Genomic DNA, 27,714 nt, shown 5'->3' on the forward strand with positions numbered 1-27,714 from the left:
GCTGAGAGGTTGTTTCCCCTGGCTGGAGAATCTAGAACTAGGGGGCATAGTCCCAGGATAAGGGGTTGGCCATTTGAGACTGGGATGAGGAGGAATTTTTTCACTCAGAGGGTTGTGAATCTTTGGAATTCTCTGCCCCAGAGGGGTGTAGCTACTCAGTCACTGAGTATATTCAAGACAGAGATCGATAGATTTTCGGGCACTAAGGGAGTCAAGGGATATGGGGATAGTGCAGGAAAGTGGAGAAGATGTAAAAGTTCAGCCATGATATTATTGAATGGCGGAGCCGGCTCGAGGGATCGTATGACAGACTACTCCTGCTCCTATTTCTTATGTTCTTTTCCTCTTTTAGATGCGCACAGAAAAAACATTGTTAATAAATCACAAATATAGGAGAAGTCACTCGCTGTGTGAACGCACTTTTACCCTGCAACACTCGGCAGATTGAAGTGTAGAGGAGATCACTTTTGCAGATGTCTCGTTGAGTGAGAAAAAACCCCTATCAGAAATGATATTCAGAAATCCTATCAGGCTGATAGAGATTTTGGGAGGATTTTTTTGGTTACAAATCAGGAGAGTTGTGCAAAAGAATTTGTAAATGTCAAGGCCTGTCGAAAGCATAAAGGATGAACTGACAGCGGAAGCTGCGAATGAACTTGGGACTTGTAAAATGCAAATTCCAGATGGTATGGTAGCTGAACAGAAGCGTCAGTGTCTTCCAAACTATTACAGAAGCAAAATACTGCAGATGCTGGAAATCTGAAATAACAGAGAATGCTGGAAAAAACTCGGCAGGTCAGGCAGCATCTGTGGAGAGAGGAAGAGAGTTAGGGGGAAAAATTCAGCGCTAACTTCACCGGGGCGCGCCGCCGCGCCGTAAATTCAGTGGTAGCGCCACAAGCAGGAGGTGGGGCGCTGCTGGAAGTGCTCCCCCTCCTTCCTGGGGCGCTACCAGCGAATATCGCGGCGCTACGTGTAACAGCGCCACACGTGTCGGCATGTCACGTGTGGTATTGCAGGCCTCCCTACCCTAATTAAAGGGGAGGGGCCTAGCCCAGCGTGCACCGGGGCACAGCTGGACCACCGGGGAGTGGGGTGCTGGGAAAACAGCCCGTCCTCAAGAGGAGTGCCGGGCTGTGCGATCACGGCCGGCACCCCGAATAAAAGAGGGGAAGGGAGCAGGTGCTGGCAGGAGGCCAGAAAAAAAATGGCCGCCTGACACCTGCCCCTTTAAATACCGCCGCTGCCACTGCAAAAAAGCCCCCCTGACCCTGTCGGGCATAATGTCCGGCGATAAGTCAGGGGGCGCAGCCGAAGTTTGCGGCTGGGGCGCGAGTGGGGCGCTGCGCATGGCGATGACATCATCGCTGGAAGCGCAGCGCCGCGGGGCACTACCGGCCATCACCGCCGCTAACCTCCCGCTGAATTTCACGGGAGGCGTTAGCGGCGTTAGCGGTGCTGCGCCCGGTCGCTAGGGAACTTGCACCCCGTTAGCGCCCCCTGTCTTGCAAACTATTTTTTTTTTCATTTATGGAGGGGTGTTGGAATTTCTAAGGCAGGTACATTTTGGCTTTGGAACAAAATTTTAGTGGCACCACCACATTTTATTTTTGTTTTGCAATAAAAGTTGGGGCTATCCCTGAGATTAGTTTCCAATCGGGACAAACAGCACTTTTGTTTTCGAGTGTATTCACACTGCAGCTCCGCTGGAGGTGGGTCATGACTTGACTGCTGAGACAAGCCGTGTGTGAGAGATGCCCTGATGGATAATTGTCTCACGCCACTTGGAGTCGGCCAAAAATAAAGCAGTCTGCACATAGAGACTTGGGTTTCAACTCAAATTGCCACCCAATTTCAGCCAGATGTGGAGCAGTGAACAAAGTAAAATAGGTTCTTAGAGGTGTAAGTATACACAGACCCTTAATTTTCAATTTTGGTAGATGCTTTGCCAGGCCAAAAGGTTTTTTTTCAAAGTGAAATACAGTTGGAACAGATTATCTTTCACTGATAAGTCGACATGGAATGGGCTTTGATGTGCTTTACTAAAAGGCAGCAAACATTTGGTGAGCAAATGTGCTTTCAAAAGAAACTGTTGGATTTGCAAGCTGCTTTGCGATGGAAATATTTCAAGAGCTGTGTTTCAGATAAGCAGATACTGACAGAACAAATGGTTGTGACTGCAGGGGGTAGTCATAGACAACAGAGATAAACAAACCCCCTTAGGTTTGCAGACTTCAGGCGCGATCTTGCCAGCCCTGGGGAGGCAGGACTGCCTGGAAAGAGACAGAACTTGGGGGCGGGTGCCCAACCCGCCCTCAACCCGCCTCCGTGCCATCTTGCCAGGAGGCGGGTAGCCGACCCACACCGGGTCCCGACTCCTTGGAGGCAGGAAGGGGATTAGTACCACTTATTTGATTATCCCCATTTTACCCTCACAAGCCCGGGCTTCCCAAAGGCTGCTAACCCCGCCAGGGTCACCGAGGCGAGCAGTGGGCCTGCGGGGGTCGGAGGGGTGCAAAAGTGTGCTGTGAAGGTAAGTGATGGGTGCAAGTGTGGAGAGGTGAGTATGTGAGGTAAGTGGAAGGTGTTAGAAAAAGTTTACTTACCTTTGTTTCTTCCTGCAGGCTTCAAGAGTTGGGTATGCGGAGAGTCTCACACCTCCGCGGCAGAGATGACAGATGGCTGCTGCATTCTCCAATGCAACAACCATCTAACTTCTGTTAAAGAAAGAGGTTTGATGAGTCTTGAATTCAAGATCTCAACAAACTACAGAGAAAGTCAGTGTTTGACAGCTTCACAGAGCTGTCAAATGATGACAATTCATCTGTCAAAGGTTTTTGACAGATGAACCGTCATATGCTGACGTTCTCTGTAACCGGTTTTCCCTTAATTGGCCTGCTAAGCCTGCTTTTTCTTGAAAAAGGGTGTCACATTTGCCACTTTCCAATCCTTAGGCACCTCCCCTGCATCTAGGGAAGATTGAAAAATTATGGCAAGCCCTTCCGCTATCTCCCCCCCCAATTCCCTTAGCAACCTGGGATGCAAGCCATCTGGACCAGGCGGCTTGTCCACTCTAAGCATACCCAGCCTTTCTAGTACACCCTGTCTATCAATTTTCACCCCTTCCAGTGCTTCTACCTTTTCCACGTCATCTACCATTATCACCAACAGTAACTTCTACCCTTAACTCTCAGTGGTCTGGCTATCCCTGATGGATGATGCCACTCATACCAAATGATTCATGATTATAATGCAGTTGTAGCCAATTTATTGAAGAATAATTTGCTGTTGGTTGGTGGAATATTCCATTGCTGCTACGTATTATAGGGGAGATTTAATTGGGTCCCGGTCGCACAATGCCTCGATTTTAAAATTCTCCTCCTTGATTTCAAATCCCTCCATGGCCTCACCCCTCCCTATCTCTGTAACCTCCTCCAGCCCTACAGCCCTCTGAGATCTCTGCGCTCCTCCAATTCAGGCCTCTTACGCATCCCTGATTTCATCACTCCACCATTGGTGGCCGTGCCTTCAGCTGCCTGGGCCCTAAGCTCTGGAAATTCCCTCCCAAAAATTCTCCGCCTCTCCACCTCTCTCTCCTCCTTTAAAACGCTCCTTAAAACCAACCTCTTTGACCAAGGCTTTGGTCGCCGGTCCTCATATCTTCTTCAGTGGCATCGTGTCAAATTTTGTTTTTGATTAACGCCTTGGTATGTCTTACAATGCTAAAGGCGCTATATAAATGCAAATTATTGTTGTTGTTGTTTTCTCTCAGACACAATCAACGGGCGCAGGGAATATCAGGAAATCGGGCATGTGCTCCAGACACCTAGTCTGTCCAATAGTCCCAGCATTCAGGAGATCCAGTGTGCCTGGGCGCAGACCCAGAAAAATCCCCCATGGATACTGACTGCCTTCTACAAATTCATTCTGGTATATTTGAGAAGCACCTACAGGAAACTCTCGTTTAAACGATACCCAAATATCCAGAATTCTCCAATAACCGGCAAAATTCATACTCCGAAAACAACACCTCAATAGCCGGAAATGTTGCCGAGTCCGAGCCTCCCGCAGTGGCCGAGTTAGTCAGTGGGGGTAGTTCTCCAAACTGCCACTACTCGGCTTCTTGGCGCTGTCGGAAGTCCGAACATCTCAATAACAGGAGTCTGACTCAAGTATTTAATCAAGCATCTTCCACCATCCATTTAACACAACATTCTGTAGGTGAGTACCCAATCATACTGCACATTTCTTGATTTTTTAAATTTTTGTTTGTTAAAAATAGCCTTGGTAGATAACCCTCTCCGTCATCCGGAATTTTTAATCAACCGGCACCATCCCGGTCCCGTCGGTGCCGGATACCAAAGAGTTTCCTGTATTCCATTAATACATTTATTTCCAATTATATTTATTGAATTTAAGTCGTGATCCATTAGGAAATTCATGCATTTACTTAATCCTTTTTAATATTCTTTTTCTGGATAAAATTGTATTTTCTAACATTTGTATATATTTCAAGCGACATCTGTAGACTTCAGCTTAATGCTGAGTCACTCAAGTGGTAATTTAGGAACATTGGAGACAACCCCTAGAGCAAGTCTTCAAACAGCTGAATAGAAATATTTACTGTCTGCTCCAGGCGACATCAGGAGTGCCTTTGGGTTATCAACATCAATAAATAATAGAATAGTATAAAACCCAAAGACATTCCCAAGGAGAAAGACATTCAGTCCAACATCATAATTGAATCAATTGACTTAAGCGTGGCTTTCCTCCTGGGACTAATATAACCTCTATTCTGTGGGATGCCAACTGATATGACATAGGGTGTAGGATTCGCAAAATTGAACTTTATATTATAAAGGGTCGAATGGCAGAAGAGGCCATGATTTTAAAGACTGTTTTAAAAGAAGCCCAGGAAAAAGGGGCATTCAAAATGGCCGCCAGACCCCGTGACCAAATTATTGGGACACTTTAAAATGGTTCCTGCAGTCCTCAGACAGCTTTGTGGATTCAGCCCACAGTAAGTTCTGGAAGCCGTTTCTGAGAGAACGAAACCAGACACCCGCATATACATATAGATTGGATGCAGATCCAGTCAAGATCGGCCTGTAGATAAAGGCCATCTGAATGTTTACCCAGACAAAAGGGAACAGTTTCATATTCATGAGAAGAGCATCAAGGACCCGTTAAGGACATCACCAGGACATTAAAAACAATGAAGGTCATTCCAGACCAGAGATGGCCCGTTACCGGCCATCCAAGAACAGTTTAAAATATAATAACTACCCCGTTGTGCTCCCAGCCCACCAAAAATAAAACAAAAGACTAACCTGATTTGGCGCGAGATAAGGGCTTCTGATGAGAAGTATATCTGGGAACCCAGGGGTAGGAAGAAGAGAAAGCCATCGTGGGGCTAACATTGTATCGGTAGCACCATCGCTAGAAGAAGGAGAAGAAGACGGTTCGAGCCGGCGTCCCGCCCCGGGGTAAAACATCGGGAGATCATCGACCAACCCCGGGCCGTTGACGAAACGGGAGGCCATCGACCCACTCCGGCTCGGGAGAAGAGACAATAAGAAACTGAAGAAACGATGGGGGCCAGCCCGAGGCTCCTCTGACCGGGGTCGAGCAGACGATCCCCGACCCCGCCGACATCCAAACCAGCGTGTGTCCAGCCGTCCCCGACCCCCACCTCAGGAGAGAGGTGTGGCGCAGCTTGCTGGGGTTCCAAAAACCACGTGGAGACGGGACGCCTGAAAGGATCAAACGCAGACCTGTTTCAAAACCTTACACTTCCTAGTTGGAGTGGTGAGCATGTTTCTGGCCCTTCATAATCAGATCTAGATAGGTTTAAGGGGGTGGACATTTAAGGGTATAATTAAAATGAGTTGTTGTCCCTCGATGTTCCGTGTGTTTTCCCCATTTCATGATGATCTTTGTAGATGCCTGTACTTGCCTTAGTTAGTATTGTGTCATTATGATTCATTTGTGTTTCCCCCTCCCATGTACTCTCTTATTTGCTTGCATTTTGATTTGTTTTACATCATGCAATAAAATTTCATTTTGTTTCATCAAACTTGGTCTATAAGAGTTTTCTCTACATTGTAGTTCCTGCCCCAAAGTCCAGAGTACAGAATCTAAGGGGCGAGTGGGTCGAACCACTCACGGTTTTACTGTGCAAGAGAGAGAGGCCTCTAGAGAGAGAAACCTCTGCGATCTAAAACCCCTTACAAGCGGGATATATAATTGGTGTTTTTTGCAGCGATTGTGCTACTTATCCATGGCTCAGTTGGTAGCACTTCTCGCTTCTGAGTTAGAAAGTTGTGGGTTCAGAGTCCCACTCCATGAGACTTGAGCACAGCTTCTCGGCTGACACTCCCAGTGCAGTACTGAGGGAGTGCTGCACTGTCAGAGGTGCCATCTTTCTAATGAGAAATTAAGTCAAGGCCCCGTCTACCCTCTCAGCTTGTGGCACTATTTCGAAAAAGAGCAGGGGACCAACATTTGTTTCTTAACTTGTCCCATTACCATCTCCTTTTGCCTTGCACCATCATCCCTTTTGTCTCTTAATCTCTCCTGCCTTCCATCCTATCACAGACCTTCCCTTTTGTTCTTCCCTCCCCTCCCCTGCCCCTACACTTGCTTAAAAACCTGTTCCATCTCCAGCTTTTTCCAGTTCTGATGAAGGGTCATCGACCTGAAACGTTAACTCTGTTTCTCTCTCCACAGATGCTGCCTGACCTGCTGAGTATTTCCAGCATTTTCTGTTTTTATTTCAGATTTCCAGCATCCGCAGTATTTTGCTTTTGTACCAACATTTATCACTCGACCAACACCTAAAAACAGATTATTATGGTGACTAAGGGAAATCTCAAGGGCAATTAGGGATGGGCAATAAATGTTGGCCTTGCCAGCGACGCCCACATCCCATGAATGAATAATTTAAAAAAAATCTCATTGCTGTTTGTGGGACGTTTCTGTGTGCAAATTGGCTGCCGTGTTTCCTACATTACAACAGTGACTACACTTCAAAAAGTACTTCATTGGCTGTAAAGCGCTTTGGAACATCCTAAGGTTGTGAAAGGCAAGTTTTTCTTTCTTTCTAATCACTGGTTATGCCTCAGCTGGAGTATTGTGTCCAATTCTGGGCACTACACTTTAGGAAGGATGTCAAGGCCTTGGAGATGGTGCAGAGGAGATTTGCTAGAATGGTACCAGAGATGAGGGATATCACTTATATGGAGAAAATGGAAAAGCTGGGATTGTTTTTCTTAGAGCAGAGAAGGCAAATGGTATGTTGGCCTTCATAGTGAGAGGATTCGAGTACAGGAACAAGGATATCTTGCTACAGTTGTACAGGGCCTTGGTGAGACCACATCTTGAGTATTGTGTGCAGTTTTGGTTGCCTTATCTGAGGAAGGATGTTCTTGCCATGGAGGGAGTGCAGCGAAGATTCACCAGGCTGATACCTGGGATGGCAGGAATGACGTATGAGGAGAGATTGGGTCGATTCGGCTTATATTCGCCAGAGTTTAGAAGAATGAAAGGGGATCTCATTGAAACTTATAAAATTCTAACAGGACTAGACAGACTAGATGCAGGAAGGATGTTCCCGATGACTGGGGAGTCCAGAACCAGGGGTCACAGTCTAAGGATAAGGGGTAAGCCATTTAGGACCGAGATGAGGAGGAATTTCTTCACCCAGAGAGTGGTGAACCTGTGGAATTCTCTACCACACAAGGCAGTTGAGGCCAATTCATTAAAGATATTCAAGAAGGAGTTAGATATATTTCTTAAGGCTAAAGGGGTCAAGCGATATGGGGAGAAGGCAGGGACAGGGTACTGAATTTGGATGATCAGCCATGATCTCATTAAATGGTGGAGCAGGCTCGAGGGGCCGAATGGCCTACTCCTGCTCCTATCTTCTATGTTTCTATGTTTCTAAGATTAAGGGGAGATTGAATAGAGGTGCTCAGAATTATGAAGAGTTTTGATAGAATAAATGGGGAGAAACTGTTTCTACGAGCAGGAGGGTTAAAACCAGAGGACACAGATTTAAGTTAATTGGCAAAAAAGCCAGGGGGAAGATGAGAAGATTTTATTTTTACTCAGCGAGTCGTTGTGATCTGGAATGCACTGCCTGAAAGGGTGGAGGAAGCATTTTCAATAATGACTTTCAAAAGGGAAGTGGATAAATACTTACAAAAGAAAAATTTCCTGGACCATGGGGAAAGAGCAGGTGAGCGGGTCCAATTGGAGAGCTCTTTCAAAGAGCCGGTACAGGCATGATGGGCCGAATGGCCTCCTTCTGTGTTGTATCATTCTCAGATTCTAATTGCCACAAATGTATTTGCACGTTAATTGCGTCTGACTATATTCTGTTTAACAGAATGGTAAAAGTAGCTAAAATATTAACTATTAATCTTAAGTGCTCACCAGAGTTTGTTGTTACATGATATTCTATTTGTAGAAACACAGTTTACTTCCTGCATTTTCCTGGGCCAGTCAAAGAAATGGCAGATCTCTGCCTCGGCCTGTGATCTCACCAGTACTTGACTGCCTTTTTCCCAAAGGGGCTTAATTTATTCTGCAGACGGGTTTAGAGCAGTAATCCCACTCCTGACTGGCTCTCCGTCGCTGGGCGGGAGGAAAATCTGATGCAGCTGCAGCTCTTTAAAGGCTACTGCAGCTTAAAGAGTCAGAAGCCCAGCATTTCAATTGGGAACGAGATAGAGAAAAAAAAGAGAGAGGGAGGGGGAGAAAGAGATTCATGTTGGCAAGCGTCCGGTCTGGGAGAAAATATTAGCGGTTTCACGGAATTAAAACCGAAAATGCTGGAAATGCTCAGCAGGTCAGGCAGCAGCTATGGAGGGAGAAACAGAGTTGACCAGGCTGGATTTTGCCAGGCCCGAGGAGGCGGGTTTGGAGGCGTGTGAGGTGGGAAAGTTGCAAATAAATGGCGGCGGGCTCCGATCCCGCCTCAGAGCAATTTTCCTAGAATTGGGGTTTTAGACCAGTTAAGTGCCTCTATAATGCCATTTTGAGAGGCCTTCCTGAATTTAACACTTTCCCCCCGTGCTGCACGTCTCCTCTGGAACACGCCAGTTAATCCTGGCAGCCTCACAAGTGGATTGCTTACTAACAGCTGCATCTCCACCATTAAAAAGGAGTTTTCAGCAATGATCATTTGCGGGTGGTTGAACTTTGTTTTCTCTGGTCTGAGGCCTACCCATTGTTGTGGAAGTTTGGAGAATGAGACCCATCTCCAGTGTGACTCCCTGGGAAACCCCTCTCGCTACCTTCACTCAGCACTTCCTCATACCAGCAGCATGGAAACCATTTATTTCCTTTCCTCCTGGACATCAGATGAGGACGAAGACCAGCCGAGGCAGCAGCAGAACCATGAATAACAGCACCACCAACAGCAGCAGCAACAACAGCAGCAGCAACAGCAGGAGCGCCAAGCTGCTGCTCACCCACCTGAAGCTGCACAGGCCAGAAGGCACCAACGCATGGAAGCACTTCGCCACAGGAGATACCTCCAAAACAGAGTTTGCAGACAAAGGATGAACTACCTCAACATGAGTGAGCAGCAGTGCCAAAGGAGGCTCAGACTTCCGCGAGAGGTAGTGGGTGACAACTGCGCAATGCTGCAACAAGACCTGGAGCCCAGAGGAGCGGGTGGACACCCCTTACCAGTGGCCGTCAAAGTCACCACCGCACTCAATTTTTTTGCTTCAACCTCATTCTAGGAATCAGCAGCGGCATCTCCCAGGCGGCCGCACACACTTGCATCACACAGGTAACCGGTGCCCTCTTTGCCATTGCGCACAATTACATCAACTTCTCCAAGGATCAAGCAAGTGTAACTGCGCGTGCGGTTGGATTTGCTAATCTGGCAGGCTTTCCAAGGGTGCAGGGCGTCGTTGACTGCACACATGTGGACCTTAAGGCATCCCATCACAATCCAGGTATTTTCTCAACCGCAAGGTCTTCCACTCCCTCAACGTGCAGCTGGTGTGTGACCACAATAAGGACATTTTGCATGTTTGTGCCAAGTACCCTGGCAGTTGCCATGACTCCTTCATCCTGCAGCAGTCTAGTGTGCCTCCGCTATTCAGTCCACCAGACCAACTTTTCAGATGGCTACTTGGAGACAAGGGCTGTCCCCTGAAGACGTGGCTAATGACGCTGTTGAGGAGGCCGTCCAACGAAGCCGAGGAGCGCTACAACTCCAGCCACATTTCCACCAGATCCATAATCGAGCAAACCATCAGCTTGCTGAAGATGCGATTCAGATGCCTTGATAGATCAGGTGGAGCCCTGCAATACTCAGCAGCCAGGGTCTCCAGAATCATTGTGGTCTGCTGTGCACTTCACAACATGGCACAGCGTCGTGACTTGCAGCCGCCTGAGGTACAAATGGCTCATCGGATCGCCTCCTCAGATGAGGATGAGGATGATGAGGAGGAGAGTGACATCAAGCAACTTACGGAGGCGTATCAACCAGCGGCAGCAGCACGCAAGCACATTGCTGCCCAGATGCAAGGGTCGCACTCACTTTGGCCAGATTTGCTTAGCCTGGCCAATCAAACACATTTGCTTCGCAACTTCTTACCAGACCATCGACAATGGACAAGAACCTACAGCTTCCTATCACTCTGACCACCATACTGACAATTCTAAGCCCTCAATGTGGAAGTCCCATTTGCGAAATGACACAGCTCACAACTTCAACAGTTTGCCATCAGGTTTTTTTATCACTTAAATTCGCGGATGGCTTTTCAAAAATAAACACAACAGAACACCCAAGTGACTACCCTTGTGACAACTTGTGCTTTATCTCGCTCTTACACATGCTCCTATGTGGTGCTTCCCCAGTGGCTTCAGCAGATGTGGAGGCCCTTTGCTCACCTTCTTGCTGCTCCTGCCTTGACACCTTTGGCGGGCGTCCTCTGGGGTTGCGAGCCTGTGAGGGCTCGCCAACAGTCTGCTGCTCCTGCGGCTGTGCAGGGGCTGAGACACCCATCTCAATTGGGTGAGGACTCTGGTGGGGCTCTGACCGAGGGCTCTGCAGTGGCATGGTTGTGTGAGCGTTTGGAGAGGAGCCCTCACTTCCTTGTTCTCTGCCACCAACATCCCTCTCATGGGTCAGCCCCACTTCAGAGCTAAAAAGTGGCTTGACAGCACCTTGCTGCACTTCAGGGGGGCCATGAGGACCCGTTTCTGCACTGGAAGTCCTACTCCAGAGGACTTCCATGAAGGCCTCGTTTCTCTGCTCAATAGCTGACCATCGCTCCTCAAGAGATGTCAATCTATTCTGAACAATGACCATGTTTTCAAGACCCTGGCGACTAAGCTCCTCCTCTACCATAGCCATCCTCTCCTCTACCGTAGCCACCCTCTCCTCTATGGTAGCCATCCTTTCCACGGAGGTTGCCATCCTTTCCGTGGTGATGCTTTTATGCGCCAATGCCTCCAAAAAGATCTGCTCATGTTCATGATGGACTCCTCCATTCGCTCCACACTCCCAGCGACCCTGGAGACAAAACCTGCCAGAGACTCCTGCACCTGTTCCTGGAGTTCCAGCACCGCTCTCCTTCTGGATGGACCCGGAGGCAGAGGGTCGACATCCAGCTGAGCCGAGCTGGCAGTGTCCTGCGCCCTCCGACAAGGATTCTCCACTGCTGTACCTGTCTCCATCTGCTGATGCTCACTTGTGAGCTGTGTTACACCAGGTGACAACACTACTCTATCTCCCGAAGGTCCCACTGAGGTGTGAGTGTCTGCGCTGGTGCTGGGTGCGCTTAATTCTGCTGACGCTGTGCCCTCAGAGGATGCAGCTTCCTCTGAGGAGTCTGGCTGCTCAGGCTGTTCCTCCTGGACAGTGGGGAGGGGGGCTGTCGATGGTCTGTGGGAGGTAAGGGAAAGAGTTAGACATGTGATATAAACGTTGCATGCACATTGAATAGTGCAGATGATCATAAGTCAATCTGTTAGAGCATTAGAATCAAGATCAGTCACTCATGCAATGTCAATGAGAGAGATGAAAAACTATTCTGCCACCAGCTTGCTCTGATGCGCCTGTCTGTCCGTCCCCCACTTGCGCATCCTCCTCCACTCCCCGATCTCCAGGGCCTCCTCCTCTGCAGCGGTGAGCTGGGCTATTGAGGGTGACCCTGCTCCTGTCCTCGTCCTCTCCCTTTCATTGTGGGCTCCCTTTTCCTGCAATTTTGGACACAAGTGGAGTTTGAGTGAAAATGAAGGAGTGAGTGTAGAGAATCCATAGCATAGATGCTTAGAAGGACACAAAGATGTTGTGAAGTGTTAAGACCAAGGGCCCTCCCTGTGTGTTGTAAGTTGCTGACATAGCATCACAGTGATAGGGAGTGTGAGGGCTGCATAGTCGAATAGTTAAGTGAATGTGAATATACAGAGAGAGGGAATGGATAAGGGTGCAGGGATGTAAGGGTGAAGTGGGATGTGGAGGAGGACGTTGGCAATGAAGAGTGCTGGTGATGAGAGGCGATGGGGATCAGATTGAGGGTCATGTGGATGGAATACTCACTTTTCCTGTGCAGAGAAGGTCATGAAACCTCTTTCTGCACTGCAGCCAGGTTCTGCTACACATTGAGATGGCATTCACCTCCTGTGCCACTTGCAGCCACACAGCTTTAGTCTGTTGGGGAGGCTTTTTCCTCCCCGAGAAAGGAAACAGCACTTCCTTATTCACTCTTGCTCCCTCCACCAGAGCTTGGAGGGAGTCCTCATCAAAACGGGGTGCGCACTTTGGTCTGGTGCTTGCCATGGTTGGACCACGATTCCCTCAGAAGTCTAATCAAAAAGTTGTAAGGCAGAAAAAGAATCAAGGCTGCTCACAGGCCTCAAATGCAGCTGCATAGATGACATCACAGGAGGTGAGTTTCAGGACCAAAAGACTCATTGGCCAGGGGTTCCACACGCTGGAAATCAAGTGCCCAATTAGGGGAAAATCGCTCAATTGTCCTGCCTCACATTGAAGGCGGGGGCGGGACCCGCCGACCACCTGACCCGCCCCCAACCCGCCCCCAGTGACAAAATCCAGCCCGACGTTTCAGGTCGATGGCCTTCCATCAGAACTGGGAAAAGTTAGAGATTTAACAGCTGATAAGCAAGTGCGGAGCCAGAGAAAAGGTTGGAGGGAGGGGAGGAAAGCACTTAAATGGCAAAAGGGATGATGGTGCAAGGCATCTAAAGTATTTCCAACATTTGCTTTGCACCATCATCCCTTTTGTCATTTAAGTTCTTTCCTTCCCTCCCTCCATCCTGGACTGTGTTAAAGGGCTCTCCCCCACCCCCCGCCAACATACCCGGGCATTGTAAACAGAACTTGAGAATACCAATGGTCTGATTCATATAGAATCATTGAATCATAAAATCCTAGAATGGTTACAGCACAGAAGGAGGCCATTTGGCCTGTCGAGCCCGTGCCGGCTCTCTGCAAGAACACTTCTGCTAGTCCCACTCCCCTGCCCTTTCCCCGTAGCCCTGTAATTTTTTTTCCTTTAGGTACTTATCCAATTCTCTTTTGAAAGCAATGATTGAGTCTGCCTCCACCACCCTCTCAGGCAGTGCATTCCAGATCATAACCACTCGCTGCGTAAAAAAGTTTTCCCTCATGTCGTCTTTGGTTCTTCTGCCAATCACTTTAAATCTGCGTCCTCTGGTTCTCGACCCTTCTGCCAATGGGAACAGTTTCTCTCTATCTACTCTGTCTAGACCCCTCATGATTTTGACAGTGCTCAATCTTTCATTATACCTGTTCCTGGCTCTATCCTTGGATGACAGAAAGGACTCGTCAGCCATTGGCTGAAGTGAGTACCCCTGGTCTCCAATCAGCCATCCCGATACAGAGGTCTGGCTAAGCAGTGCAGATATCCTCGATTCCCTGAGAGTAAATGAATGATGCCGGCTACCCAGGCAGCGTGAACTGAGATGCTGAATGAGGTGCCTTGCATCACCCACTATCTGAGCAATCAGTGAACGAAATCCAATCCTGTCGATGAAATTGATGGCACTTTCAGACAAGGTTGTTGGGGGAATCCATCCATTCTAAAGTAGTTGATTGCTCTCCCACTCTCTCTCTCTCTCACGCAGGGTCCATGGAGAAATTAATCAAATCAGTGGCAAACCTGAGCAGGGCATCAGTCACCTGTGTAATGCCCTAATGCACTGATGTGACTACTCTTTTTTATTCGTTCCTGGGATGTGGGCATTGCTGGCAAGGCCAGCATTTATTGCCCTTGAGAAGGTGGTGGTGAGCCACCTTCTTGAACCGCTGCAGTCCGTGTGGTGAAGGTGCTCCCACAGTGCTCTTAGGGAGTAAGTTCCAGGATTTTGACCCAGCAACGATAAAGGAGCTGCGATACATTTCCAAGACAGCGTGGTGTGTGACTAGGAGGGGAACTTGGAGGTGGTGGTGTTCCCATGTGCCTGCTGCTCTTGTCCTTCTAGGTGGTGGAGGTCTCAAGTTTGGGAGGTGCTGTTGAAGAAGCCTCGGTGAGTTGCTACAGTGCATCTTGTAGATGGTACACACTGCAGACACGGTGCACCGGTGGTGGGGGGAGTGAATGTTTAATGTGGTGGATGGGGTGTCAATCAAGTGGGCTGCTTTGTCCTGGATGGTGTTGAGCTTCTTGAGTGTTGCTGGAGCTGCACTCATCCAGACAAATGGAGAGTATTCCATCACACTGCTAACTTGTGCCTTGTAGATGGTGGAAAGGTTTTGGGGAGTCAGGAGGTGAGTCACTCACTGCAGAATACCCAGCCTCTGACCTGCTCTTGTTACCCCAGTATTTATGTGGCTGGTCCAGTTAAGATTCTGGTGAATGGTGACACCCCAGGATATTGATGGTGGGGGATTCAGCGACGGTAATGCTGTTGAATGTCAAGGGGAGGTGCTTAGACTTTTGCTTGTTGAGATGGTCATTGCCTGGCACTTGTGTGGCGCAAATGTTACTTGCCACTTATCAGCCCAAAGCCTGAATGTTGTCCAGGTCTTTCTGTATGTGGGCATGGACTGCTTCATTATCTGAAGAGTTGTGAATAGCGCTGAACACTCTGCAGTCATCAGCGAACATCCCCACTTCTGACCTTATGATGGAGGGAAGGTCATTAATGAAGCAGCTGAAGATGGTTGGGCCTAGGACACTGCCCTGAGGAACTCCTGCAGTGATGTCCTGGGGCTGAGATGATTGATCTCCAACAACCACAGCCATCTTCCTTTGTGCTAGGTAAGACTCCAGCCAGTGGAGAGTTTTCCCCCTGATTCCCATTCACTTCAATTTTACTAGGGCTCCTTGCTGCCACACTCAGTCAAATGCTGCCTTAATGTCAAGAGCAGTCACTCTCACCTCACCTCTGGAACTCAGCTCTTGCATCCCTGTTTGGGCCAAGGCTGTAATGAGGTCTGGAGCCGAGTGGTCTTGGTGGAACCCAAACTGAGCATCAGTGAGCAGGTTATTGGTGAGTAAGTGTTGCTTGATAGCACTGTCAATGACCGCTTACATCACTTTGCTGATGATTGAAAGTAGACTGTTGGGGTGGTAATTGGCTAGATTGGATTTGTCCTGCTTTTTGTGGACAGGACATACCTGGGCAGTTTTCCACATTGTTGGATAGATGCCAGTGTTGTAGCTGTACTGGAACAGCTTAGCTAGACACACGGCTAGTTCTGGAGCACAAGTCTTCAGCATGACAACCAAGATGTTGTCGGGGCCCATAGCCTTTGCTGTATCCAGTGCGCTCAACCGTTTCTTGATATCACATGGAGTGAATTGAATTGGCTGAAGACTGGCTTCTGTGATGGTGGGGACATCAGGAAGAGGCCGAGATGGATCATCCACTCGGCACTTCTGGCTGAAGATGGTTGCAAACGCTTCAGCCTTTTAAAGCATCATCAGATGCTGCTTGGACACAGTTGTCACCTGCTCAACCACTGATAAAGATATGCCTCTGGTGAAAGGAGGTTGCAGGTCAGATGATGCATCTCCCTTACTGAATGCGGCGGGATAAATGTAATCTTCAGAGATATCCTCATAGGACCTCTTTGGTCTCTAGATCCTGTGGCATGGGATGTCAGTGAGTTAAGTGTCACCTGGCTGCATGAAGCCACACTCTCTCCTGGCTTCCATTGTCTCTTCCTTCATGTCCTCATCATCTTCCTCCTCAAAGCACAAGAACAATGGAATCCCAAGAAAGAAATCCATTATTTCCCTGATAGAAATCTCTTTAAATTTCCTGCACAATTCAGCAAATATCTTTCCGTTTAATTTTTAGCAAGCATTTATGTATTGAAAGTCACTTCCAGCCAATACGGTGAGGGTAATTTTAATCCCTGCGTTCCTCCAATTCTGGCCTCTTGCGCATCCCCGATTTTCGTTGCTCCGCCATTGGCTGCCGTGCCTTCAGCCGTCTAGGCCCTAAGCTCTGGAGTTCCCTCCCTAAACCTCTCTGCCTCCTTCAAGACGCTCCTTAAAACCTCCCTCTTTGACCAAGCTTTTGGTCACCTGTCGTAATATCTCCTTATGTGGCTCGATGCCAAATTTTGTTTTTGTTAACGCTCCTGTGAAGCACCTTGGGACATTTTATGACGTTAAAGGCGCTATATAAATGCAAGTTGTTGTTTTTTGTTGACGGAGCCAAGATGTAGATCAACAGTGTTCAAAGTGAGCCACATAAGGTCAAGGAACTCTGGCAATCCAGCTTTTGAAGGCAGGGCAACTCAATACTATTTGCACTTGTCTTTCATATTTCCTATATGAATATTATGGGCTTTGTAATCTGGACTTGAAGATGTATTAGAGTGAGTCGCAGGAGATATACGCAAACATGGATTTCAACATTGAGACATTGGGCTCATCAAGCTCATCACTTCCATAGAGTATGTACAGTCCACTTAATAACCGACTCTACCCACATATTGTGCCTTTGTTATGCACAATTCTGGCTGTGCTTTTTCTTTGTCTCTAACAAAAGGGTCCGAACTTCAAATGTAATTGATTGGTTGTAAAGCACTTTGGGAGGATGTGATAAGATGTGACGGAAATACAAATTCTTTCTTCTGTCTACAAAGGCACCATAAAAGATTACAAAAGTATCCAGCCGATAGCTGCTTCAGAGCCCCTGCGCTTATGGGCCTGTATTTCCTCCCATTGCATAAAAAAGAAAAAAGAGAAAGCTTGACATAAAGACCATGAATGGTGCGAGGTACGAGTGTATAAATATTCTTGCATTGAATATGGTGCCTCAATGACCTCATGCAGGAAATAAAAGAAAGACTTGCATTTATATAGCGCCTTTCACAACCACCGGAAGCCGCAAAGCCTTTTACAGCCAATAAAGTACTTTTTGAAGTGTAGTCACTGTTGTAACGCGGCAGCTAATTTGCACACAGCAAGCTCCCACAAACAACAATGTGATAACGACCAGATAATCTCTTTTCGCGATGTTGATTGAGGGATAAATATTGATCAGGACACCGGGGATAACTCTCCTGCTCTTCTTCAAAATAATGCCATAGGATCTTTTACATCCACCTGCAAGGGCAGAGCCTCAGTTTAATGTTACATCCGAAGGATGGTACCTCCGACAGTGCGGCACTTGTAGTGTCCGTGTGTAGATAAAGACACTGAAGACAGGAGTTGGTTCATAGGTATTTACTAAGCAAGTCTGGGGGGGGTTTCTAAAGGATATACACAATACACAGGCTTATATAGCCCAAGTGGCAATTACCGGCATTACGCACACCTGGGGCTCTTAAAGGCACATACACCACAATTCCTCCCCTTCTAGCTAACTAGTACATCATATTTTAAGTAATTATTAATTACATGTTATATGCAAAATAATATACATTGCTGTATTAATTTATTATAAGTTAGTCTCTCAGGAGGCTTCCTGACTCGGTCCGGATAACGCCTCGGGGGTGTAGTAGTTTCTGGTGGTGTAGTAGGTTCTTCTGGCAAGGCTGATTCAGCTTGAAGGCCAGTGTCGGGTTCATCAGGTTCCAGTATCACCGGATCGGAGGTAGATATGGGTATCTCTACTTCATCGGTAGATGTATAGAGTGGTGGTGTAGGTTGTCCCTTTTCGGATGACTTGATGATTTGGTCAGCATGGCGCCTTATTATGCTTTCTCCGATGTCCACGGTATACATCAGCGGTCCTAGTTGTGTGCAGATAGTTCCAGGCTGCCATTTCTCGGTACGGTAGTCCCGGGCCAAAACCGGTTGGCCTATCTGGAAGGCCCTAGTTGGCCTTTCATTCATGCCCTGAAACTGCTGGTTCTCCACGTCCCTTCGGATGTTGGGCTTGACCAAATCCAGCCGGCATCTTAAGTTTCTATTGTAGAACATCATGGCGGGAGTTTGGTTTGTAACCATATGTGTTGCATTCCTATATGCAAATAAGAAGTTATCCACCTTGTGCTGAAGTTTTATGTCTTCATTACCCATGGCCTTTATGGCCTTCTTAAAGGTCTGGACAAACCTTTCAGCCAATCCATTGGTGGCGGGATGGTATGGGGCGGACGTGTAGTGCTTTACCCCATTGTTCTTTAAGAACTTTCTGAATTCTTCGGACACAAATTGCGGTCCATTATCAGAACATATCTGTTCCGGCAGCCCATTCCTGGCAAATATGGTCCTTAATACTGTGATGGTTTTTTCCGTGGTGGTGGAGGACATCTTTATTACCTCCGGCCACTTGGAGTGTGCATCAACTGCGATTAAGAACATTGAGTCCATAAATGGACCAGCAAAGTCGATGTGCACCCTTTGCCAGGGAGATGAGGGCCACTCCCATGGATGTAGAGGGGCCTGTGGCGGTGCATTTTGGACCTTCTGGCATCCGAGGCAGCTCTTGGTCATGTCTTCGATGTCTCCATCGATACCTGGCCACCATACAAACGCCCTAGCTAGGTTCTTCATTTTCACTCCACCCAGATGCCCCTCGTGAAGCTCCTTTAGCACTTTATCCTGGAGTTTGGGTGGAATCACCACTCTGGATCCACACATCAAGGTTCCTCGGCACACTGACAGCTGTTCTCTTCTTTGCGAGAATGCTGGCAACAGTGGTTCGCCATGTGCTGGCCATCCCTTCATTGTTAAATCGTAGACCCGTGAGAGAGTAGGGTCATTTCTGGTCTCCCTTTCAATGGCAGAATTTGTCACCGGTAGACATTCCACTATGGTAGAGTGGAATATCTCTACTGGGTCTACTGTAGGTGCCTCTTCTATCGTTGGCAATGGCAGGCGCGATAAACCGTCAGCATTCCCATGCTGTTTTGACCCTTTGTATTCAATGTTGTATTGGTGTGCCCCTAGAAAAAGGGACCACCTCTGTAGTCTTTGTGCCGTCATAATGGGGACACCTTTCTTAGGGTTGAATATGGAGATGAGGGGTTGATGGTCAGTCAGCAAGGTAAATTTTTGTCCGTGTAGGTAATGGTTGAATTTCTTCACTCCCCATACCAGGCTGAGTGCTTCCCTGTCTATCTGGGAATAGTTACGCTCAGCTGAGTTCAATGAGCGTGACGCAAAAGCTATCGGCCGTTCCGAGCCATCAGGGAATCTATGGGACAATACCGCTCCTATGCCGTAAGGGGATGCATCGCACGCCAGTCTGATTGGTAGTGATGGGTTGTAATGAGCCAAAACTTTCTCGGATGTGATTAAGTCTTTACATTTATGGAAGGCACGTTTACAGTCTTCGTTCCATTTCCAAATCACTCCTGTGTGTAGAAGATCACTAAGAGGGTGTAGAATAGTTGATAAGTTCGGTAAAAATTTATGATAGTAATTTATTAATCCCAGGAATGACCTCAATTGTGAAACATTTTCAGGTGCTGGGGCTTTTATAACTGCTTCAATTTTTTCAGGTGACTTATGCAACCCTTCCTTATTAATTATGTGGCCACAATATGATATCTGATTTTGGAAAAATTCGCACTTGGGGCGATTTGCTCGTAGGCCCCGTTCTTTCAGCCTAGTGAGCACCTGCTCCAAATTGGCAAGGTGCTCGTTGTCGTTTTCTTCTGTTATAAGGATGTCGTCTAGGTAACACTGAGTCCCCAGAATCCCTTGCAGGGCTTGCTCCATAGCTCTTTGCCAGATAGCTGGAGCTGATGCTACTCCAAAAACCAGTCGATTGTACTGGTACAGGCCTTTGTGTGTGTTTATTGTGAGATACTTTTTAGAGGTCTCCTCAACCTCCATCTGTAGATATGCCTGTGCCAAGTCAATTTTTGTGAAACGTTTCCCTCCGGTTAGTGAGGCGAAAATATCTTCTATTCTCGGAAGAGGATACTGTACCATGTGAAGGACCGGGTTTACAGTCACCTTAAAGTCCCCACAGATGCGAATTTTTCTCTGTTCCTCAGTGTTATTTTTCAATGCTTTTTTCATGACTGGAACGATGGGTGTTGCCCATTCGCTCCAATCTATTTTGGATAATACGCCTGCCTTTTCCAAATTCTCCAGCTCTGCCTCGACTGCCGGACGTATTGCGTATGGCACCGGTCTTGCCTTAAAAAATTTTGGATTGTTGCATCTTCCACTTTTATTGAGGCGGTGATGCCTTTCAAGGTTCCTAGTTTCTCTTGAAACACTTCTTTGGCGTTGGCCAAGATGTCTTTTAATCGTTCAGGTATGATGTCATCATTGTTTTTTTCCTTACTGGTCACCGTCAGTGCCTGAATGGAGTGCCAGTCTAAACGTCTCTTCCTTATCCATTCACGTCCCAACAACGGTGGACCACCATCTTGTAGAATGTATAAATACAACTTTTGTATTTCTTTGCCGTTGTATACCACAGGCACCTTTATTTTTCCTTTGGGGTATACTTCCTGCCCCGTATATGTTTTTAAGATAATGGATGTGTCTTTTAGAGGTATATGCGAAAATAGCCTCTCGTAATCTCGTCGATTTATTACGGTTAGAGCTGATCCTGTATCTAGCTCCATTTTAACTGGGGACCCTGCTATTATGAGGGTAACCCAAATGGTCTGGTAATCTTCATTGGCAATTACATTATGTAATTTGAGAGAGCTTAGTCTCTTGTTCCTGGAGTCACTATCGCTCTTCTGGTCTTTGGAGCTACTGTCCGTCATCATTTGTACCTTTCTGTGCTTTTCCTTATTGATTCTTTTCCCGTTAGTGGATTTTTTATTTTCAGATCGGCATACACGTGGAATGTGTCCCATCTTTCCGCATCGCCTGCATGCTTTTTCTTTGAACCAGCAATCCCTCTGGTCATGGTTGGATCTGCCGCAGCGATAACATCTCTCGAAACCCCGTGTCATTTCATGGGTGCCGAAGTCCTGTGGCCTTTGCTGTATCTTTGCCACTCCTATTGCACTGAAAGCCTTGTCCAGTGTTAAATCTTTTCCAGAAGATACCTTTTTTTGTGTTTCTACACTTAGGGGATCGCAGATGAATTTGTCTTGCAGAGAATCTGCCAGTCCTGCCTCGAATTGGCAGTGTAGGGTATCAACAATCTCCTCAAAATTCTTGTCCATCGGTTCGGCTGGAGTGATTAAGTTGCGTAACAGCTTGTATGTTTCTGCGCCCATTAGATCCAGAAGCACTGAAGCTTTATTTTCATCTTCTATTCCATTTGCGGTGCAAAACACCTCCACTCTTTCTACATATGTGGTCCAATCCTCTATCTTGTTATCAAAAGCATCAATATTGCCAGACTTAGGCATTTGAAAAAAGATATGGCGCTTCCCGCGCTTTTTTTTTCTCTCTCTGTAGCAACGATATGGCGCTTCCTGCGCTTTCCCGCCGCTGCTACCGATAACAACGCTGTTTTACTGTGGTTTCCGTTTATTCACTGTTGGAGACTCGTTCCCGACGGAGGTCTAAACGCTGACCTGCTTGCCGCGCCGGCCGTCTCCCGAGTGCACCCTCCCAGTCCGTTATTGCTTGCCTCCGATTTCGCTGCCTGTCTCAGCTGTAGAGCCCGCCGCTGGAGCCCCAGCCTGACGCCCAGGAAGGATTAGCGCAGTACCTGCCACCAGCTTGGCCAGCTGGTGAAACCACAGTTTTTATTACTTCCTTGAGTCTTCTGGACGCTGGAGGAATCGATGTCCTTGAGGTGCTGCCGAATTGCAGGTAAGTCCGTTTCCACTTCGTCGCCACTGTAGTGTCCGTGTGTAGATAAAGACACTGAAGACAGGAGTTGGTTCATAGGTATTTACTAAGCAAGTCTGCGGGGGGGGGTTCTAAAGGATATACACAATACACAGGCTTATATAGCCCAAGTGGCAATTACCGGCATTATGCACACCTGGGGCTCTTAAAGGCACATACACCACAGCACTCACCTCAGCACTGCACTGGAGTGTCAGCCTGGGTTGTTGCGTTCAAGTCCCTGGAGAGGGACTTGAACCCACGACCTTCTGACTCAGAGGCACGGGCGCTCCCCACTGAGCCACAGCTGACATAATAACTGCAAACACTTCAACTCATTAAAAGCACGAGTGCGGAATTGTGCAGCTCAGGTCAGCTTCCCCTCTGCCTCAATTGTGCCCCCGATCTCCCAGCTCCCAACAGGACAGCAGAATTGGCCGCAATGAACACAAATCATCAAGCTCATCTCTTCTGTTGGGTATGGACAATTCACTTATTAATGGATTCTACCCAACACATTCATTCTAGTATAATAGCAAAATACTGCGGATGCTGGAAATCTGAAATAACAACAGAAAATGCTGGAAACACTCAGCAGGCCAGGCAGCATCCGTGGAGAGAGAAACAGAGTTAACGGTTCAGGTCTGGGACCCTTCATCAGAAGTAGACCTGAAACGTTAACTCTGTTTCTCTCTCCACGGATGCTGCCTGGCCTGCTGAGTATTTCCAGCATTTTCTGTTGTTACATTCGTTCCAGTGCCTTGGGACATTTTACTGCGTTAAAGGTGCTTTTTAAATGCAAGTTAGAATAGAATCATACAGCACAGAAGGAGGCCATGGTGCCTGTGCCAGCTCTCTGAAAGAGCTCTCCAATTAGGTCCACCCCCCCTGCTGTTTTCCCATAGTCCTGCATTTTTTTTTTGATGAAGTATTACAAAGTATTTACAGCACAGAAACAGGCCTTTCGGCCCAACTGGTCCACGTCGGAGTTTATGCTCCACACGAGCCTCCTCCCATCTTTCTTCCTCTCACCCCATCAACATATCCTTTCTCCCCCATGTGCTTATCTGGCTTCCCCTTTAATGCATCTATGTTGTTTGCCTCAACTACAACTAGATGCAATTCCAATTACTATTGAATCTGCTTCCACCACCCTTTCAGGCAGTGCATTCCAGATCACAACAACTCACTCTGTAAAAAAACAAACTCTCCTCATCCGACACCCCCCTCCCCTCGCCACCCCCCTCCCCCCGCCACCCCCTCCCCCCGACACCCCCTCCCCCGTCACCCCCTCCCCCCAACACGCCCCTCCCCCCGCCACCCCCCTCCCCCCGACACCCCCTCCCCTCGCCACCCCTCCCCCGAAACCCCCCTCCCCTGCCACCCCCTCCCCTCCCCCTGACACCCCCCTCCCCCCGCCACCCCTCCCCCTGCCACCACCCTCCCCCCGCCACCCCCTCCCCCCGACACACCCCTCCCCCCGACACGCCCCTCCCCCCGCCACCCCCTCCCTCGCCACCCCCTCCCCCCGACACCGCCACCCCCTCCCCCCGACACTCCCTCCCCCCGACACCCCCCTCCCCCCAACACCCCCTCCCTCCGCCACCCCCTTCCTCCTGACAACCCCCTCCCCCCGCCACCCCTGCCACCCCCGACACCCCCTCCCACCGCCACCCCCCTCCCCCCGCCACCCCCTCCCCCCCGCCACCCCCTCCCCCCCGCCACCACCACCACCACCACCGACCCCCGCCCCCCCCCCCCCGCCCCCGGCTTTCTTGCTGTTGTTTTTGTTCTTAAGGCAATTGAGCTGATTTTCCCAAGTCGGAAGCATTGATGAGGTGGCACAGTGGGACAACGCACTGGGATACTGCTGTATCCTCAGAGTGAGGGGACTAATGTTTACAGCAGCGATTCCTCATGCAGTGGATTCCTGTTTTCAGTCTTTCTATTAAGGGAGAGTCAGTAAGTACTGGATGAGTCACTGAATGACATTTAACCAGCTCCGAGAGGGTGGTTCCAGATTAGCTAAATTGTGTAGGCACAGATTGCTCACCCACCCATTTGATTGAGATGCGGGGGCTGGGGAGGGAGTGAGCAGGGGAGGGTGGGGGTAGGGGGGGGAACAACATGACAGATCTAAAGAAAGAAATGGGAGAAAATACGAATGATTTATACAAAATGAAAGACGGTAGAACAATTACTTGCTGCCACGGACACCAGCTTGATGCAATGGTTTGAGGGAAGGTTGCAGTAATTTGCCTTGAAATAGCTGCAGGCAAAATTATGGTTTAAACATTTGATTTAATGTTGTGCAATTTGATCTTACAGCATCGATCTTAAGTCTGACATTTTATAGGGATGTGACTTGAAATGGTTTGATAAATGGAAAATGTTTAACATGAAACAGAATTTTGAACTTACCAAAGCTGATGTAAAGCAATCTTTACGCCACAGTAAACCCCACTTACATTATAAACAAACTCTCAGATTACCTCGATTATTATTGTACTGTTTGCCTTTGTTCTCGTGTTACATTTTGTGTGACGTTCCCCATGACAAACGACAACAGTAACTTGCATTTATATAGCGCCTCATCTCGGGGTCAAATGCGCAAACAGTCTGGCCCAGCCTCAGACAGCTGCCAGGGAGAGGGATGGGGTCGGCAGCTGGGGAACGGAGTTTGTGGCGGGGAGCGGAGGCAATGGGCTGGATTTTGATTCTGGAGGCGTGTAGGAGGCGGGACTACAGCTTTCGGGGTTGTAGTCCCGCCTCCATCGAGTTGTGACCAACCCACACGATTTTGACTTGATTGACCTTGTTGAGCCCGCCCAGTGGGCTCAGCAGGCCAATTAAGGGCCACCCGGCAACAGGTGACGTCACAGATTGACATTTCATCTGTCATGAGCTTTTGACAGATGAAATATCAGCGTTTCACAGCTCTTTGAAGCTGTCAAACACTGACAATCTGTACACTAAGTTAATTCCTTCCTCTCAGGATGATTTAGAAATCTCTCCAGAACAGAAAGCTGAATGCTGCAACTTTCGACAGCTCGCAGCCATTCTGCTTTCTGTGCCGGTGAGATGAGGGACTCCTGAGACCAGAAGGAAGGAAGGCTGTAAAGGTAAGTAAAACTTCTTTAAACACTTTACACACACCAAACACACTTACCTCTGCATTCATGCACCCATCACTCACCTGAACACCGGACATCTCGAACCCTCCAAGTCCTTCAGCCCAACGGCCCGCCTCGCTAACTTGGCGTGGTTTGGAGCCATCAGGAATCCCACACTTCAGGAATAAAAATAGGGATTAGGCTAAAAACTGCCTGTTAACTACCTGTTAACAGGCAGTTAATTGGCACTAATCCCCTTCGCGCCTCTGGGAGGCGGGTCCCAGCACAGGTCGGGTATCCGCCTCCTTTGAAACTGGCATGGAGGTGGGTTGGGGGCGGGATGGGTTCGTGCCCCCCGATTTCGGGATTTTAATCCCCCACATGCCTGCAATCCCGCTTCCACGGCCCAATGAAAATCCTGCCCAATGGCTTCGCTCGCCCCAATATTCACTTGGAGGCAATTTCTGCTCATCCAGTACTGCACGTCGGAAAAGCAAGTCTGACAATTTAGAGACCGTGGAGGTTGTCGAGAGGTGGTGGTGAGGCAGAGCTGGGTGTCGTCAGCGTGCATGAGGAAACTGACCACAACATTTAACGAACTACAACATGAAATGCGTTTGACTCTCCAGGATTATTTTATCATGACTATGGTTGCGAAGCTTTTTAAGTACAGCATGTGTTCACAGAGGGACTAGCATCAAAATTAAACAGCATAGAAGAAAGTGAACAGCTAGTTTCATTCCTAAAATAAAAACGGAAAATGCTGGAAATACTCAGCAGGTCAGGCAGCATCTGTGAAGAGAGAAACAGAGTTAACGATTCTGGTCAATGACCTTTCGTCAGAACTGGAAAAAAGCAGGAAATGGTGCAGATTTTTAAGCAAGTGTAGGGGCTGGGAAACAGGGGAGGGGATGAAAGAACAAAAGGGAAGGTCTGTGATAGGATAGAAGGCAGGAGAGGTTAAGAGACATTAAGAGATATTCAAGGCAAAAGGAGATGATAATGGGACAGGTTAGGAAACAAAGGATGGCTCTAGATGAAGTGTAAATTGCGCTGGCAGAATGAAAGACAGCGGCCATGTGGGAGAGAAGAACAGGAGGCACAAATAAAAAGTGTGGATAAAAAATATATATATGATCGGGGCCAGGGTTTTGATCTGAAATTGTTGAACTCGATGTTAAGTCCAGAAGGCTGTAAAGTGCCTAATCGAAAGCTGAGGTGCTGTTCCTCGAGTTTCATTCCTAGCCCATTGCAATTCTGGACAGGAGCATGGCAATCCAAAATTAGGGTCCCAGCGCTAACACAAATTGGGTTACACCGCTGTTGCCCCTTTAGAAAAAGAATTGTACCCAACGTTGCACATGGGTTTCCTGGGCCTGCTAATTTGAATTCCCATTGGTGCACACGTTGGCGTAAAACGTGACTGAACTGCCTGGAAACTCCTGTGCAACCTTTAAAGAGATGGTTAAGCCGGTGATCTTCAGTAGCAGACTGGGGGACCAACAGAATCAGAGAGGTCAAATAGCCTCACTGCGTGCCTTAGCAATGCTTTGATTTTACTTGCACGCAAGATGAGCACTCAAGGGCCAAATGCACCCAGAGGGCAGCAGGGCAAGACGCCAAACCAGAGAGGAAGAATGCACAACTTCAGCCATTCACACCTCCAAGTCTATCTTGGAGGGGGAGGGCAGGGCGGGGGGTGGGGGGACTGTGGGAGTATTGAAGACAGTGCAAACAGACTCCGAGATGTGGGTGCCGCCAAGCCACCTAGAGTTATCACTCATGCTACCTGGAGAGACGTGGAATTGCCAACTCCCTCACCCACAGACCTGCGGAACCTGGCAACTGTCTCAGGCTGAACCAGACTGTTCACAACCCTGGTGTCGTATTTGACCCCGAGTTGAGCTTCCGAACACATATCCGTGCCATCACCAAGACCGCCTACTTCCACCTCCGTCACATGGTCTGACTCCATCCTTGCCTCAGCTCATCTGCTGCTGAAACCCTCATCCATGCCTTTGTTGCCTCTAGACTTGACTATTCCAACGCACTCCCGGCCGGCCTCCCATTTCCACCCTCCATAAACTCCAGCACATCTAAAATTCTGCTGCCCCGTGTCCTAACTCGCACCAAGTCCCGTTCACCCATCACCTCTGTGCTCGCTGACCTACATTGGCTCCCGGTCCAGCAACACCTCGATTTAAAAATTCTCATCCTTGTTTCCAGGGCCTCTCCCCTCCCTATCCCTGTAACCTCCTCCAGCCCTACAATCCCCCGTGATCTCTGCGCTCCTCCAATTCTGGCCTTTTACACATCCCCTATTTTAACCGTTCCAGTTGGTGGCCGTGCTTCCTGTTGCCTAGGCCCTAAACTCTGGAATTCCCTCCCTAAACCTCTCTATCTCTCTCTCCTCCTTTAAGATGTTTCTT

The sequence above is a fragment of the Somniosus microcephalus genome, chromosome 7 (genome assembly GCF_052327205.1).
Source record: "Somniosus microcephalus isolate GS21.2 chromosome 7, FLI_Smic_1.0, whole genome shotgun sequence".
NCBI classification, from domain to species: Eukaryota; Metazoa; Chordata; class Chondrichthyes; order Squaliformes; family Somniosidae; genus Somniosus; species Somniosus microcephalus.